The sequence below is a fragment of the Oryzias melastigma genome, linkage group LG13 (assembly GCF_002922805.2).
Source record: "Oryzias melastigma strain HK-1 linkage group LG13, ASM292280v2, whole genome shotgun sequence".
Lineage (NCBI taxonomy): Eukaryota > Metazoa > Chordata > Actinopteri > Beloniformes > Adrianichthyidae > Oryzias > Oryzias melastigma.
In genome coordinates, this window is record NC_050524.1 from 3,769,549 (window position 1) to 3,786,458 (window position 16,910).

At 42.7% G+C, this 16,910-nt stretch overlaps 1 protein-coding gene and 1 long non-coding RNA gene across 5 annotated transcripts in view; one reads left to right on the plus strand and one right to left on the minus strand.

Moving 5' to 3' along the window:
* Positions 1–4,880, plus strand: part of LOC112149094 — a 7,946-nt gene extending 3,066 nt beyond the window's left edge. The window contains exon 3 of the long non-coding RNA XR_004948866.1: positions 3,971–4,880. This is a non-coding gene — a long non-coding RNA (uncharacterized LOC112149094). The remainder of the gene's footprint in view (positions 1–3,970) is intronic.
* nova2 (NOVA alternative splicing regulator 2) overlaps positions 1–16,910 on the minus strand; it is an 84,905-nt gene that overhangs the window by 30,370 nt on the left and 37,625 nt on the right. The window lies entirely within an intron of this gene.

Genomic DNA, 16,910 nt, shown 5'->3' on the forward strand with positions numbered 1-16,910 from the left:
TTAACTTCAATGGTAATTATTTCGGTCGTTTGCATTTGTTCATGGCATCCAAAATCCAGAACAGGGGAAATTTCCCAGAATTCTGAGTGAAAAACTATTGCGCATCAATGCTCAATAGATTGGTGAATATGGACCACAATGTATTGCGTTTGAACCAGCTGAGAAAATGTATTTAAATATTCTTTTAATGAATCTTACAAGTTTTTATCTTCAAAACACAGATGATTTATAAAAAAAAATTGACATAAAACGTTTATAAACCGACATAAAAAAATAAAACTGATAAAATAGAAATATTTTTTAAATTATTTACATTTAAGCCAGAAATGCCACAAATTATATATAACAAAAGTGAAAGACGTTTAAGGAGATTGATTAGTTCTTAAAAAAGTTGAAATGAGACAGAATGAAGGAAAAGGAGGTTCAAATTAGAGAGAAATTCCAGTGACAGTCAATTAACCCTTTAACACCTAAGGCATTTAAATAACAGTTTTTAATATATTGTAAGTCAAAAAAACACCAACACCGGAGCTAAAGTTGTGGTATTAAAGGGTTACATTTGACGACACTGGTGTCGATGAGAAATAAAACTAAAATACCAAACATTTTCTACCTGTTCAGCATCTTAAAGTCCGACTTTTCTCTTTAAAATCGTTCCCATTCGTCTTTTAATTTATTTTGATTACGCTGTTTTTAGCTAAAATAAAAAATCTTTTTTAAGACATATTTTCTGTGAAGCGGCAGGAGATCATCAGAAATGCTAATCTGGGTTGTGGGCGGGACTGTTGGCATGCTCATTTCCCAGCATGCCCTTGTTCACACTCTCTCCCACTAGCAATAGGGAACCTCACAAGTCCAAGCTCAGATGAGGAAAACGAAGACGTTCATGGATTTATTTATCTGCAGGTGGAGGATTTAGAATTAAAGCGGACAGCGGGGACTTTGGCCCGTCTAGATCAGTAACTAAATCACAAACCTGAGCTTTTTCAAACATCCGGTTTTCATCTATATTTAGAAAGAGTTTTACTCTAAATACTTTTATTCAAGTCTTCCATCATTAGAAAAATGCTACAAGAACTTGTTAAAAACACCATTTTCATCAGAGTGGGTCTTGTAAGTGTAGAAATCTGTTTGTCTGAGGGAAAGTTATTATTTCTGAAAAAAATCTGGATTATTTTCACTCAGCACAACTTTAGTAAAAAAAAAAAAAAAAAAATAGGAACGCTAAATTAAAGATGTAGTTTTGATACAAGAGGAAGAGAATAAAGTTTAGTTGCAAAATCTATAAAAGAAAAAAAACAGCCACAAATATTCAATAAAAAGTTTTAGGAAGATTCAGATTTGGGTCTAAATATAAATCCTGCTGTGACCTTAAATGTTTGAAGCTGAAAGTTGCAGAGGCCGTGACCTCTGACCTCCTCCTCCATAGAGGCCTCATGTTCTCTGATGTTCAGAGCAGCTTCATGAATGTTTGGATCTAAACCGTCCTCCTGGATCTGGTACTGTTTCCCTGCAGGGAGCGCCCGCTCTCGCACATGTACGCCTTAGACGTGTAACCGCCAGCGCAGCAGACTTTAACCTCCCCCCGTCCAGCTGGCCGGCCGCTCTCCTGCCATGCAGAAACGTCTGAAGACACCTCACTTCTGCGCGTCTGTGGAGGCGGGTCCACGCTGGGAGGAGGTGGTTCTGATGGACTGATGTCAGTCGATGACATCATTTCAGCATGAATGCGAGCTGCAGGTTTTACGCAGCCTGTAAAAAGCTTTACATTCCAGCTGCGATCTCGACTCACACGTGTGGAGCAGCTTTACGCCGCCGAGGACCTGCAGTGGGTCGGCTCCTGCAGGAGAACACACAGATCCGGGTTCTGCAGAAGGACCCGGGTTCTGGTTCTCTGAGACTCAGAACAGACGTGAACTTCTGCTCACTGTTTCCACGGCGACCTCATTGTCGCCACCTTTGGTTGGTCGCCGCCGCCGTCCTCGCGGGCCCGGCTGTGGACTCTGGCAGTTGTTTTTATGAAGGTCCAACATGACTCACTCCTTCCTCCTCCTCCTCCTCCTCTCCCTGATGACCGGTAACAGCCAGCGAGCACGGCGAGCTGCCTCTCTGCTGTCTGACTCACACACGTGCACGCTCAGGAGAGCCGTGTTGGCGGCGGGGCCGAGCGAGCACGCCCCTGAGGGGTGAAGTGGACGGCAGCTCCGCTCCTCCTGCAGCAGGAGGAGACGGGGAGCAGGGATCGTCCAGCGGCCTGGTAATTGCATCAGAGCGCCGACCTGCTCGCGGTGACTCAGCGTTTCCACCTCCGCTGGAGGTGGTCGCGCTCATCAGCTTTAACGATGGAGGTGCAGACGGTCAGGCTTCGTTCTGCTGCTGTCGAGGTGCAGAACCTCCAGTTTGGACGAGGGTTTGATTCCTCCCGGTCGGTTGGGTGACACCTGAAGTCCAGATCAATCAGGTGTACGAACAGGTGAACCTGGTCTGTAGGATCAATACGAGGTACAAGTTGGTCGTGGAAAATGACACAGATCTGAATGAAAGTACATCTGGTAAATGTTTTAGCAGAAAACGCAATGAAACTAGAAGGTGGAGACGGAAGGCTAACAGGAACAGACGCTTTCTTCTTTTTTAAATTTCCTGTTTAGACTCTTGATCACTGCCCCCTAGTGAGTAGCTGCTTGAACTGCATTATTAATATTTTTTGTTTTCAGCTGGTTCGGTCCGCTTCATCCGTTGGTTCGCTCCTCAGAGACGTGTGTGGAGTTTATGGTTTCTCCATCGGGTGAAGGAGACCTGAGTGATTCAGAACATGAAGTTTCTTGACCTTCAGATGACCTCCAGATAAATTTAAGGTTTTTCCTCCAAACAACCTTGCAGCTCCTGAACCGGTTTACAGCAGTTTGTGGATCTTAGTGTTTTTCATGTAAAACATCAAAACATCAGAGTATTTCTGCTGAACCTGACTCTTTGTTTACAAATCCATTTCACCTCAAGAAAAAAAAATAAGGAAAAAAATGGTTGAACTAGTTTTTTCCAAAAGAACGCCCTTCTTAATTCAGAGAAACTTTAGTGACTTTTTAGGACTTTATGTTTGTGTGAATGCTCACTTTAGAAGAGAGCAGCAGCTTTAATATGAGGACGGGAGAATTAATAAAAGAAACATCACTTCTGAACAACATCAATGAAACAACATTTAATTAAAAATAATATTTACTTGAGAGAAAAAGGTACTGATGAAAATAAAGGATTTAACATAAACAATTCAAATTCTAAAACTTATCAAATCCAGAAACCTTTTAAAAAATCGTTTATAACATTTTATTATTTTTTTGTCATCAAAGAAAATGATTGATTTTAAGTTGATTTTAGCTATTTTAATAAAGCTTGAATTTGATTTCAAACTTTTCAATTCAATTCAATCTTATTTATATAGCTCAAAATCACAAAGTAGATTTTCCTCATTGGGCTTCATTTTTTTTCACCTCGTTAAGGATTTTGTCCGTTTTTTTTTTGTGAACATTTTAAATAAATAAAATGTCAGATATTTTAGTATTTTTACTATATCTGCAGTTGCAACAGTTTACATTTAAGTGATGTTGCAACCAGCCACCTAATGGTCACATGGTGAACTGCACTGGCTCCATTTACTCCAAACCAGCCTCATGGTGGAAGTGAACCTGTCTCCAGATTTAGAATAATAGTTTATTTTTATAAACGTCCTGATTTGTGTCTTCAATGATGTTTTAAATCTGACTTGCGATGGAAATGAAACCGACTGAAGCAGAAATGTTTTGGCAAACGAAGCGACCCGTGGCTGAAACAACTCTGAACGCTGCTGCCTGCAGAGTTTCAGAAACGTTCAGACACATTAATGTTGGAGATGTGACAGAGACCCTGATCTCCTGTGTCGGCAGTTCCATGGCGTCCGGCCTCCGCTCTGCTGAGATCTACAGCTTTCTGCTTCCAGATGAAGGAGAAAAGGAAACATCAGCAGGAGGAGGAAAGACAAACGATGGATGGAGAGGAGCACCGGAGCTGAGGGAGGAGACGGGAGACTCCCTGAGCCTTGATGGTGATGTCAAAACGAAAGCCAGCGGAGTCGATGCAGCAAGAGGAACGCCGTCACAACAGAGTCAGGAAAATTAAGCAGGAAGACGAGACAAACCAGTTGAATGTTTGTGTATTCCTCACTGTATTTTTTAATTTTACTTTTGTTCAAAGGGGTTTTATTTTCTCAGCTTCTTCATTTTCTGCTTTTTGAGAACAGAGAAGAAGAATCCAGACGTGCTCCTCGGCTCTCAGCGTGAAATAACACATGGGGCTGGTTGGGAAGCACAGTCAGACGTGGCGGCCGGTTTGATGTAAGCTCATTAAACAGATCTCCTTAGGCTGTGGATAAGCTCAGGTTAACCGGCTACCTTTGATCAGATGGGCCGGATTAGCTGGCTGTTAGCGGTGCAGCTCGACACCTTGTTGTTCACGCATCAAAGAGAATATAACATGGCTTATTGGACGACAGCGTATAGACGGACGGAGAGAAAAAAGACTGAACAGGAGAAGATGGATACAGATCTGCAAACACGCTGGCCAGAAAATATGACATTAAAAAGCATTTATCTATGTTTAAAAATCCAAGTATTATGATAATAATGTATCATTTTAAAGAACTAATTAAGAAATCCAAAGACGGTGTACAGAATAAAAAGATGAAAATGATGAAAAACAATGGAATTGTTAATAAAAATAGAAGTACATTTTTTTGCTAGAATTACATTTTTTCTGGTTTAGTTTATGGAAGCTGGAGGTGAATCAGGATTTGAATTCAGAGAGACAAAATAAAACAGAAAAGAACAAAAGAAAAGAAAAGAAAAAAAGAGGTTGTGAAATTAGTGTAATCGGGCAAATAGAGATGGGTGTCGTCGGCATAGCGATGGAATTTTGTATTGTATTTACAGAAGACATAGCCATGGAAGAAGAGAAAAACTATGGCAAAGGGCCCATGACACAGCCCTGAGGAACACCAGATGCAACAAGGAGAGCTGGGATCAGAAGGAGGTGATTAAAAATGTTCAACCTGAAAGTTAAAGAGATGTGAGACACTAAACGAGGGGAATTGATTGAGAAGGTCAGCTCGGGAAATTCTGTCAAAAGAGGTTCTCCTCATGGATGAAGGATAAACTAGAATCATCTGCCATGAGGAGGTGATTGATTACTTTAATCAGAGCATTTCAGTACTATGACGGGATGAAAACTTCACTGAAGTTGTTAGTTTACATGATAACGAAGTCAAAGCAATTATTTCTTTGAGTATTTTGGAAATACATGACAGATTGTAGAATTGACTTATTTAATATGTTAAAAAGTGGGTGTTGCTGCAGTTACCATATAAAATTCCACTGTTGACAAAAAAAATACAATTCAGAAGTAATAGTAAATTCTAAATTTGCTTCAGAAAAATGTTGCTGTGATATTTGTACCTACTTATGTATTTTTGCACATTTTAAGTGAGTTAATATTACTAGTTCAGCCTAATAAAAGAAAATAAATAACTTTAGCCAAACAAACAAAGATAAAACGCTCTTTCAGCGCTTAAAGTAAAAACATAAACTTTTTTTCCAAATGCCTGGAAAATACTTTTACTATTACATTATAATTATTAGAATTTAAACATTTTGAGCTCTACTAAATGACACAGGATAGACATGTTTGTCAAAAGCTAATGATTGATATTGACGATGTTAACATCAAAGCATAAAGATTTTAAGAATCTTAGCCTTAAAGTGTTACTTTTCTGTTTTTTTAGCATTAGCTTAACAAATTTGCTGCTTTTTTCAAATAAATAATCCAACTGCCCATAAATGTGGATACCAGCTAATATTATTGTATGTTTGTAACACTTTAGATGAGGTGCTGCAAATCTCTCAATATAATGTTGACAAAGACAGCTAATACATTTATTAAGTTTGTAAGCCGTAAATGAATATGGGCTTTGTAGACTCTGGTCTCTCTTTAGATATTAATAATTCTTACTAAGTATTTTTATTTGGCTTAATGTACTAATAAATGTCTTAATAATACCCTATAAAAACATTGTTTGTTAACATGTTAATAAAGCTTGTTAAGGAATCTTATATACAGTTTGACCAAATATTTTAATGAGTAACAGTAAACAATGAACATGCTAACAAGCTAAAGCTAGCAGGCTAAAGTATTAAAAGAGACATTTAAATTACCGATAAAAACGTTTTCTTTCTCTTTTTACGTGCATATGATGGAAGACGTCTTTATTATTTATAAATGTAAATTGAATTTGTTCCTTTGGAATCGGTTTTATCTCATTTTATGCTGTGACTGGAAAGCGTTTGAAGATTTAAGCAGAAGAACGTTCTGTTTGTTTCATGAATGATGGAGTCGTTTCTGTAACAACTGAACTCCCAAGAAATGTAATTACTAGAGTGTTGTAATAATATTATCACTGCCAGACAGAAGTACATTCAGAAGAAAGCAGCTGTTTCACATTAGCTGTTGTCGTAAAAGTATGCTAACGTTTACCACCACATTTGCATCAGAATTTGACCCATTTTCTGTTTTGTTGATGTGAAGATGAGAATTTCTGTTGTTAATCCACACATGCTTCATATTTCTGGAGGTAAAAGGTCCCCCGTCACTCCTAAAAACGCGTGGAGTGAAGCGTTGGAGACAGCTGCGCAGACGTTTGGGAGGATCTGCGCAGATGGAGCAAAAGAAAAACCTCGGTATTCTGGTCACGCTGGATTACAGGCAAAGTTGAGCCAAAATCTGTTTAATGACAGACAGACAGGAGGACACTCCTCCGACTGCGCACACAAAACCCTGGATTGTGCATGTTTGCGTCCTGCGTGCAGCTGTCGGTGAGCTCATGCGCTCTGCTTCCAGGAGGAGAAAGATAGCACGAGTGCGTCCGCTGATGTAATCTGGGCCAGTAAGGAAACTTGGACCTGCTCTCTGCTGCAGACTGGAGAAAAGGCGGGAAGGGCAGTAAAACTGTGGCAGAAAAAAAAGACGACAGGGTCAAGCGAGGATCCAAGAAAAACAGAGAAAAAGGAAAACTGAAAAATAAAACTTCAAGAGCAGATTATAAAAATTCTGCCGTCTCCTTCCTGGAGCACACAAATCTGTAATCCACACTCAATCCTCGTTTACGACAGACACCATCATGGTCAATTAGGAAAAGCTATGAAATCCTGGAGTTACTAAAGAGTTCTCGACTACTCTTTAAAAACAAGGAAACAGGAAAAACACAATTCTCCTGCGGTTCACCAAACCACTGCTGAAGCCACAAACTGTTTCAAATAAACAGGAATGGTGAAAAATGCCCCTTTTTACTAAAGTTTCTGCTTCATTTTCCACAGCAGTTATTGTTTACTAAACGATATGAGGTGATCAGCGTTTTCTCATGAAGATGATGGGGTCAGAATGAACCACCGAGAGTTCCAATTGACTTAAGGAAAAGGACGGAGTCCCGTTACGGTTCTGAAGGACACGTTCTCTTAAGTTCTGCAAAGTTCTCCCACTGCAGAGGTCGGAGCTTCACTGCAGGTTTTGTCCTCAACTGCCGTGACAAATGTTTGAACCAAATGTACTTTAGGCTAAATTATTCCAGATTCGCTGATCTCATGTTTGCTTCGTCGCCGTGGCAACAAAAGGAAACTCCTAACCTGGTGCGAGTGGATTTTTTTTTTCTGTCGTGAAAACGTTTTCTTTTTTTTATTTGGAGAGAAAAGACGTCTCGATGACGGAGAACCTTTGTGTTCAGACTGTAAACGTGTTTCCTGCCCTCCTCTTTATTTCTCCCCTCGCTCCTCCTCCTTTCTCTGTCCAGAGGTCCAGTTCTGGTGACAGAGTTGTAAGAAAAAAGCCACCCGCTCTGAAGAATAACAAAAGAAGCTGAAAGAAAAGGCAGGAATTCCTGTGAAGTGATGTAACTCTGCTGGTGGATCCAGCTCCGTCCCTCAGCCTCCAGAGCTGTTGCTGCTTATCTGAACGCCTCACAAACATCCACTTCTCTACTGCTGCGTGTTTCCAGGCCACGTGGAGGCAGATTTAGGAGGTGGACGGAGCTTCAAAACCAAAACAACTCTGGCAAAAACGGACCTTTAGCAGTCTGTAGCAATATTTATGGGCAGGATGTTCTACAAAACCTCTGAAGGGCTGAACAGTCAAAGTGATGCCAGCAGGAGCGACAAAAGTTTGTGTCTTTGTGATCCTTTATGTTGGAAAACTCGCCAAACTGCTCCAGTGTGACTTAAAGTCTTTATTTATTTGTCTCCTTGTTGATCTCCTCTAACACTGTTTGGATCACTTTCCTTTTTTCCCATCATCCTCCCCCCCTTTGGCAGCAGGACTGGTGTTGCCCCAGTGACCTGGCCCAGGCGCAGTTTCCCTTTTTTTCTTTTTTACCACGTTCAGCCTCTCCTCCTTTTCTTTTTCTGCTTCTCCTCCTTCTATTCAAACAAATCACATTCTTTTGGAAGATGCCAGAAAGCTCGGAGAACATTGAAAACTCGGAGAACCAGACCCACGTCCAGAACCTCCACAGTCTCACACAGAAACAGAAAGAGAAGACAAACACTGAAACCAGTTGTAAAGCACAGTGGTGGAAGTGTTATGATTTGGGTCTTTTTTTCAGGAACGGTTACAGTTTTATTCAGAATGTCTTAATATTGAGTTTAGACATCTGAAACTGGAGTTGGACTAGAGATCTGACTCTGTCGTGAGACCTAACTTGAACTCGCTTCTCTAACAACACTCACACTTGTAAGAAGTTCAAGTCTTGTTATGTGTCACACAGTTGGGTGTGTGTCATTTGTCGACTCCTCCCTGAAGGGGCAGTGAGCTGTAGCTATGGTATCGTTTAGTGGTGTCACCCCAAATAAACCACAGCCGGGTCCTTTTTCTATGGTACGACCTGCTTAAAACTATGATATCAACTACGACTTTCAGCAACGACTAGAGACAACCTCTGAATTTGGCCTTCTTAAACTTGACTCTTGACCACGTGTGAAACAGGGACTTGGCCTTGTTGCCAGAGTTTTAGATTTCAGGTGGACTTTCCCCTTAAGTACTTCAGACCTGATTCATGAAGAGAAAGTTGAGAATTCACTCAAATGTATCCTTTTAATAGACTTTTTGTTAGAGACTTGAGATGGTAAATTAAGATTTTACTTGAACTTGCCCATCTAAGCACTTAGACTTGATTATGACTTGGTATTTTGGAATAAGACTTGATTTCGACTTTGAGGTGGCTTCAGACAAAATCTGAATTTAGCTTTACGACTATCCGAAAACCTAACTCTTCATTTAAGACTTGGAACTGAGACTACAGAGTTGACTTGGACTAGTTGTCAGACCTTCAGACTCCAGACAGACTTTTACCTTTAGGACTTCAGACCTGATTTGTGACCAGAGAATACTTGAGTTCCACCTCTTATTACACTTTTTTGAGACTTGGTACATAAGGCTTAGAGTTGACTTGAACTTCACTTCTAAGCGTTAAGACTTAACTATGACTAGGTGTTCTGGAAACAGACCTGTCCTCGGATTACCACTCTAAAACCTGAGAGTTATCTTTTTAAGACCAAATGTTTAATTTAAGATTTGGGAACAAGACTTTAAAGTTGACATGAACTTGGACATGGACTTTGGAAATTTTACTTTTTAGACTTGGGACCTGATTTAGGACTAGATAATTCTTAAATTCCATCTTTTATTGCACTTTTTTGAGACTTGGTACAAAAGGTTTAGAGTTGACTTGAATTTACACTTCTAAGAATTAATACTTGACTATGACTTGGTCTTTTGGAACCAGACTTGTCATGGGATTGCCGCTGTCAAGTTGTCAAGTTGAGATATAAGACTGAAATAAGTCACTTCAGACAAAATCTGAATATATCTTTCTAAGAATTAACATTTCATTTAGGACTTGGGACTACGTCTTTGGAGTTGACTTGGACCTGTTGCTAGACTTTGAAACTCCAGACAAGTTTTTACCGTTAAGACTTCAGACCTGATTTGTCACAAGGGAATACATAAATTCCACATTTTATTACACTTTAAGACTTGTGAAAAGAGGTTAGAGATGACTTGAACTTGCACTTCTAAGCATTAGAACTTGACTATGATAAATCCAGGTTTTGCCTGAAGTGACTTGTCTCAGTCTCAAGTCTCAGGATTGAGAGTGGTAATCCCAAGACTATTTCCAAAAGACTTAATTTAGGATTTGGGACAGAGACTCTAGAGTTGACTTGGACTTGTTGGTCAGGATTTGAGTCGGTTCATAGTCCTTTGCAACCTTTATTAGACAGTGACCAGATGTTTAGCGCTTGAGGTGGACCTTAAGAAACTTGGAACTTGACTTGGGCTTGAACAAAATGACTTGTGAACATTTTAGTTCACAGAGGTCAAAGCAGACAGGAGTGCACTGAGAGTGGCGCTTCAGGTCAGTTTTTGTGTAGATTAGAAGATGCTGCAGCACAGTCGGCTCTCAGAAGGACGGGAGGCCCGAACGGTCACGTTCAGGTCAGACAGGAAGGGGGCGGTAGCGCTGAAATCAGGGAACAGCTGTGAGGTCTTCCCCGTAGACCAAACACACACTCGTATTCCTGCCTCGTGTCATTTAAACGGTGACATTGCAGGAAGTATTCTGCACCCTCACACACTTACGGAAGGAATGCAGATACACACTCGCACATCTTAGCCTGTCGCCACAGACAACTATATTTACGCACGCCTAATCACTCCATGCTCATCTGTCTTCTGCGCACACGCGCACACACACAAAGACACACACAGCGAGGTAACTGGACCTCGTGTGAATTCCTGCTCACCCTGAACGACTTCAACACCGTTCTGATTTTACTCTCAAACTGATCGGGGTTAGATTATGAAGCGCCGCGTAAAACTGTTCGCAATTTGACCCCAGGCCTTTCTCCGCCGTCCTGCTGGACACTTTCTTTTACGAGTCCAATTCCTGTCATTTTTTTGTCTCTTTTACAACTTAATTTGTGCGATTTTTAAACCAAAATCTGTTTCATTTTAAATGGTTCTGTTTTCTGATGAATGGATGAGTCAGAAAGTTGATTTCTTTGTGGCGAGGATTGTTTATCTGGAAGAGGCCATGCCTTCATCTTTGTCATCAGCTCCACCAATGTGATCTTCTCTCCTGGTGTCTGGTGTCGCACAACTGTCCTGATGGTTCTCCACCTGTCTCCTAGCTTAGCAAAAACACCCCCGCTCAGGCTTCCCTTCTTCCCATAATGCTTTGTGCCCTCAAAGTTATGAAAACAGTCGTCCGTGCCGCGGGAGGCACCTAGCGGGTGACTTTATTTCTTCTCGTGTTTCTGTTGCCAGTGCTTGTGTGGGCTTTACTTTTCTGGACTCTTTGGTGATATTCTGTTTCTATCTTTGGCTTCTATTCATTAGGGTTATGTGGACGGTGTCAGCTGGTTTAAGCCCCCTCGTCCCCGCCCTGTCACAGCCTAAAATCCCCCCCAAATCCATCTCTGCACTCCCCATGTGACCACAACTGCCCCATCGCCTTGCCAGCTGCCCCGAGTCTGCTGTCAGCTTCACAGCCGGAACTTCACCTGCAGACGACCTGAGTGAGAAAGCAGAACCACCTCTGAACTCCTTCCAGAAAAGTTTTTGAAGAACCAACCGATTTTAAAAACTGAACTTCAGGATTATCCTGAACGTTTGGGAGAGATTCTGGATCACTGATATGATCCTGAAGCGATAGATCAGATTCAGCAGACGGACCGGTGAAGTTCTCAACGTGGCCCATTTTTGGGACAAAGTTGTGTTGTAGACGCGTCAAAAGCCTGAAAGCAGTGAAACGTCCCAACATCTCCTCATTCTAACACCTGAAACATTCGCTCCGGTTCTTGACAAACCCACGTTCAGGTTCTGTTACGGTGAAACCTTTGAAGTGAATTTTGACTTCTCAGAGTTCAAATGAAAGTTCTGTCAAAACAAACCGGTTTAAATAACAGGTTCAGGAATCGGACCTCCTCAGATCCGTCCTCCGAAGGGTCAGGGAGTCACTTCCTGCAACACTTTGTCTTTTCCGCCTCAAATCCGAAGCAGACGCCGAAGAAAAACGGCATCCTGATGTAAAGCAGCGTTCACATCCAGAGTTCTGGGACCTCAAACTCATCCAGAACCAGAACCACATGAAAGCTGAAGCTGCAGTCCATCATGAAGATGACAGAACCCGGACCCAGTTTGACTCAACGTCACACAACAGAACCTGAAACATTTACTCAACAAAACTCGCCAACCATGGAGACCAGCATGCCTGCTCCTTTACATCACTCCACCACCACCATCATCGTCATCATCATCATCATCATCATCATCATCAGACACAATCTGCTCCCCATTTGTTACAGTGGGACTGCAGAGTGTGTACGTGTGTGTGTGTGTCTGTTTTCACTTCATGTTAGTCGTTCAGTCGGAGCTCAGAGGCTCAAAGAATTCCACAACAAATGAATGAGGATTATGAGGAAGAGCTGCAGCCTGAATCCAACAGAACCCAAAAAGACACTGACAGAACCTGAAAGATACTAACAGAAACCAAAAAAATCCAACAGAACCTGCCTGAAACCAGCAGAAACTGTCATAAAGAAACTAAGAGAATCTGACAGTATTTAACAGAAACGGGCAAAACTCGACATAAACCTGCAGAACTCAACGAAAAATACCATAAATGAACAGAACCGAACAGAAACCACCAGAACACAATAGAAACCCACAAAACCAAACAGAATCCGACCACAAGAGTCTGATGAGAGGAAGTTGAGACAGAAGAACATGAAAGTTTTCTTTCCCAAGAGGAACTCTGTCAGGAGGAAGTCGCTCCTTCCTCTGCATCACGTCGTCATGGCAACCTCAAAATGTCCCAAATAAAACCTTTGGAGTTATGTTTACAATCCAGAAAACCAGAGCAGGTGTTCTCCCCGAAAAACGTCAGTTTGTATGAACTTTGTTCAGAAAGGAGCATTACGCCACGCTAAGATCTGACGAGAATGGGTTACCATGGTAACGATGGAAACAAGAACTAATTTAGAGGTAGAGACATGAAAATGACCAAACGTGTTTCTGAACCCAAAAGACGACAGAAATTGAATGGTTGCTATGAGCTTTGGACTTTATGATTTTGTAATTGATAATGACCTTCAGCTGAAGGTCACAACAACTCCTTCAGAGTTTTTCTGCATGTCGGGTCATCAAGTTCAACCATCAACCGTGGAGCCAGTAAATGTGAAAGATGAAAACAGTTAGACCATCAGAACGCCACAAACAGGTGAACTCAGGTGTGACGTCACTCTATAAACAGCTGTCTGTAGAAACGTTTCTTAGTGTTTACTTTAGTTTTTTTACTCTCCGCCTTTAACATCTCTACAGGTTTTGTTGTTGTAGAGTTCTAGATTCTGATTTAACACCTGGGAGACTCCTGCACGTCTGCAGCTGCAGGATCGTTCATCAACCTGCTTCACGTCCAGGAAACTCTGAAAACAGCGTTTTAGAGCCGACAACCTTTTCTGTAAAACATGTTGATTTTGAAATCCTGTTTCCCAGCAGGGAACCTGCTCTTCCTTTGGACCTAAAGTTTATGCTTTAAACGGACAAAGATGCTCTGCAGTCGAGACGTCTCATGAGGAAGACTCAGAGACGAGGTTAACTGTTGGCTTTAAAGCCGCTGAATCTGAGCTCCGCTTCTCCTTCCTGCAGCTGATTGTTAAAGAGCAGAAGGTGGTAATTACCAATCACCCAAAACACCAATTAGCTTTCTCTGTCTCTGTCCTGCTGTCCGCACGCCTCCTCTGTGCACACAGTTTCTGAGCCCAGGGGGCGGAGTCTGACGGGAACGGTGACCTCATCTGTATTAATGACAACCACATGGAGCGCGTTTGTGTGATTTACTGCAGCAGCGCGGAGGGAAGGGGCCGCAGTTGATCAATGACATCACGGCTGCCAAGAAAAGATTCACAGGTTTCAGCTAAAGACGCCATGTTTGGCTCTCAAGCCTCTGCTGGACACTGAATGCTGACAGGTCCTAGGACGGGTCAGAGGTCACTCAGTCCGTCTGGGATCATTTATGTTTTACGGAGAGCTCCCGAAAGTTTCACATCCAAAAAATAAAAAAACTTTCAGAACAAGTGCAGATCGCATTCTGATAACGTCTTGGGACCAGGTTGCCATGGCAACCACGCAGAAAAACATGTCTTTGAAGCTCTTTTATGTGAAGCTGGATTTTTTTTTATTTAAGCCAAACTGGACAAATGTGTTTCTGACAGGAAATGTTGGTGTTTTCAACCGTTAACTCAGAATCTCCTGGAATGACGTTGATTGTGTCAATGATTGAAAGTTACAGTATGCTGGTGTTTTTTATTTAAGCGTTCCCCATGACATCACAAGGTGCTAAAGGGTTAAAAAGCAAAAAAAAAACCCTCTTTTTTTAGAATACAGAATTTTTGGCCTCTGGTCTCATGGAAGAAGGCGCCAGAAACAATCTCTAGCCTGAAGCGGAAATTTCATAAACTTTAGGAAACCTTTTGAAAAATAATGTTTTAAAACCTTTTCAGAACTATCAGCTTTTAAGCTTCTAAGTATGATAAACTGTAACTGTCTTGCGGGCGAGAATTTTAATCGTTTTATTTCTTTCAAATCAATACTAACAAGTGTTCAAATTTGTATAATTAAACTTGATTACCCCCAGAGAAAAATGATGCAGTTTTTTCTCTGTAAATCAGCTGATAACGTAAGCAGTTATGGTATACCAAAGGGAAAAAAGGTTGAAAGCTTAAAACGGCGGGCTATTAATTTTCAAACGCCAGATTTTTTTTCTCTGTGGCCAGATTCTCTAACTACTTTCCAGCCTCCAGCAATGAAATTACCCATAATCCTCAGGATATATGCTCATCACATTGTAACAGGCTCAATCGCTGGTCCACCTGTATGATGTCACCGTGGACGCCATCAGACTTCATTTTGTTTAGTTTAGTGAAGTGTCAGTCCAAACTGACTTTTGACCCTCATGGAGGGTTTCATCGTATATTTTTAAAACTTTTTCCAAGAATTTAAGAACTGACCTGAAATTCAGTGAACTTAAGTCCTAACAAAATGACTCATACAGTTCTCCTGTGGTATCCTCGCCAAGATGGCTGACCCGAGGTTCAAAAGACGCCTCTAGAACCGGTTCTTACTGGTTCAGAAAAACATGGAGCCACCTATACAGAAGGCGTGTCCAAAGCCAACAGAGTCCATCATTTTTTCATGATGTTTTCTGGTTAATGTGGGCGTGGCAAGCATCAGCAATGGTTGCTAAGGAAAACTTTGAATCTGACTTTGACTCGATAGAAATCATTTTCCAGATTATTTATGTAAAAACACAACAAAATGTTAATGGTTGCTATGGACAACCCACTTTATGGAATCCATAAAGCTGAATGTTCATTTTCATGTAACCATCAGGTTTCAAAAGTGACGTTTGACATTTTATAAGCTCGTTTTTGAATAAAGTTCCTGCGGTTTTTGTTCTGACGTTTATCTCAACGTTCTGCTGATGCTCCACATTAAAAGCAGGAACCTGCAGCTCCCGTGGGCTGGTCAGCGGTGACGTGACGCGTGCTGAATGCTGTTCGTCTGTGACCCCCCTGACCCTGAACACACCTTCACATCTGTCCCCCGGTGTCGGGACGGGCCATGCGGGCCCCGGGGCCTCCGCTCTTCATAATTAAAGCGAGTCCGGCCGAAGTGTCAGAGACGATGTGACAGCTGACGGCTTTGTGGGGCGAGAAGGTTCGGGGGGCTGGGATTAATCAAGCAGGGCGAGGGAGGGGCAGTGCAGTGCTGCAGCGCTATGGGAGTGGGGGCGGGGCTGTGTCTGAGACGAAGGAGAAACTGGGGGAGCTTTCACTGGGGATTAAAAATAATGGATGCAGGGAGGGATGAGGGGACTGAAGGCAGCTGTGGAACCAGCTCTTTTGTCAGGAAGGGGGGGCGTGTGAGCACAACAGAGGGGTCCCTGAGGGCTACCTTTGTCCCCCTGCCACAGACGGGGGTGTCTTTGTCTGCACCTTGTTCCTCCTCACAGAAGGAGCTCAAACAAAGCAGAGTGAAGGAAGCTGCTCCTCCTTTCTGAGCGCGCTCACATCTGTGCCGGCCGGAGCGCACGGCGGCGGGATGCGGCCTTTTCGGCCTGACCTCTTTGTGCCAGCGCGGGGAGGTTGCCATGGCTCCCACCAGGGACAAGTGTTATTGTTGCAGGGGGCCAATCAGGAGGCAGAAGAATCCGCAGCACTTTTAAATGTTTACAGGCAGCGCGTGAACTCCCCCATCGAGTGGGAATGGCGTTCGCCGCCGCCTCGCTTTATGATGTGGGTAAAGGCTGACACACGAACTGCAGCCCCCACTTCCACTGGCGCTCAAGGACGGGAGGCGAGAGGACCTGGAAGGAGACCAAGACAGGAAGAAAGACGTCTCTCTGTCTCACACTCTCCTACACCTGCTGGGGGAGAGACGGGGCAGCGGGAGGAGGCGGGGCCTCTCCTCCTAAAGGAGAGCTGTCACTTTGATTCTCATCACCAAGGAAACGGGTGTGTAGGCCCACAATCCTCTGCTTTGTTGGGTGGGGGCGGGGGTGTTTGTGCGGCGCCGATCTCCACCTCTGCAAACCTGCATCACACTCGCGCGCACAGACAGCCGGGCCGCTCTGTCATCACAGCATATCGCCATGGTGACAAGCAGACAAATGCAGCCATGTCTGCTATTTCTGGGACGAGGAGAGGAGCTGAGGCCGCACTGCTGCGCACACACACGCACGCACTCCACCTGCGCACGTGACGAAGATGCTGCATGAACGCCGC